Genomic DNA, 1257 nt, shown 5'->3' with positions numbered 1-1257 from the left:
TTTTCCTTTTGCTTAGCTTCTTCATCCCTAATTTCAGCTTCTCCTTCTTTTGCCGTTTCAGCATCAATAACTTTCCCAGACCTTAAGGTAATAGCCTTGACTTGCTCTTTAGCTTCCTTTCTGCCTGGTACTTCCGTGTCACTGGGGAGTGTGTCAGGTTGACGATTTAGCACTGCATTGGCTATTTGACCGATTTGATTTTCCAAGGTCTTGATAGCAACCGCCTGACTCTTACATAACAGCTTAAGTTCATCAAAATCAGCACTAGTAGGTGCAGCTGCACTTCCCTGTTGAGGGTATGATTGCCTTTGAGCATACTGTTGTGGTTGCTGGAATCGAGGTGGATTAAACTGTTTACTCACACCTTGCTGATATGGTGGCTGAATAGCATTCTGATTATTGCCCCAGCTGAAATTTGGATGATTTCTGTTGTTAGGATGATAAGTAGCTGGCACAGGCTGCTGTTGTCGCTGGTAATTATTCACATACTGAACAGATTCGTTGACAAGAGAACACTGATCCGTAGCATGAGAACCTGCACAAAGCTCACAAACCATAGCTAATTGATTAACTCCATATGTAGTTAGAGAATCAACCTTCATCGACAGCGCTTGGAGCTGTGCTGCAATAGCGGTGGCTGCATCGACTTCCAGAATACCTGCTACCTTCCCAGGCATCATCCTCTGAGTTGGGTTTTGATGCTCATTTGCAGCCATAGTCTCGATAAGATTATAAGCCCCAGTATAGCTTTTGGCCCATAAGGCGCCTCCAGCTGCTGCATCGAGCATGGGCCGAGATTGGGCCCCCAAACCATTATAGAAACTAGTGATCACCATCCAATCGGGCATACCATGATGTGGACACTTTCTCAACATTTCCTTGTAATGTTCCCAAGCTTCGCACATAGATTCTGTAGGTTGCTGCGCAAACTGAGTAAGAGCACTCCTCATAGCAGCAGTCTTTGCCATCGGATAAAACTTCACCAGAAACTTTTGCGCAATATCTTGCCAAGTAGTGATGGACCCGGCTGGTTCAGAATGTAACCAGTCCTTAACTTTGTCCCTCAGTGAGAATGGGAAAAGCCTCAGCTTGATAACCTCATCAGTCACTCCATTATACTTGAAAGTGCTGCAGATCTCGACAAAATTCCTTATGTGCATGTTGGGGTCTTCGGTTGCGCTCCTCCAAAAGAAACAGAATTTTGCACCATCTGAATAGTGCCTGGCTTGATTTCAAAGGTGTTAGCTTGAATAGCCG

The 1257-nt window shown here is 45.0% G+C and overlaps 1 non-coding gene across 1 annotated transcript; it reads left to right on the top strand.

Annotated features, from left to right (window-relative positions):
- The first annotated feature begins 846 nt into the window (after nucleotides 1-846).
- LOC141709894 (small nucleolar RNA R71) lies at nucleotides 847-953 on the top strand. Its single transcript, XR_012570448.1, has one exon. It is a non-coding gene; the product is annotated as a small nucleolar RNA R71 (small nucleolar RNA).
- Nucleotides 954-1257: the final 304 nt, after the last annotated feature.

The sequence above is a fragment of the Apium graveolens genome, chromosome 2 (assembly GCF_009905375.1).
Source record: "Apium graveolens cultivar Ventura chromosome 2, ASM990537v1, whole genome shotgun sequence".
Taxonomy (NCBI): domain Eukaryota; kingdom Viridiplantae; phylum Streptophyta; class Magnoliopsida; order Apiales; family Apiaceae; genus Apium; species Apium graveolens.
This window is presented reverse-complemented; position numbering and strand designations above follow the sequence as displayed.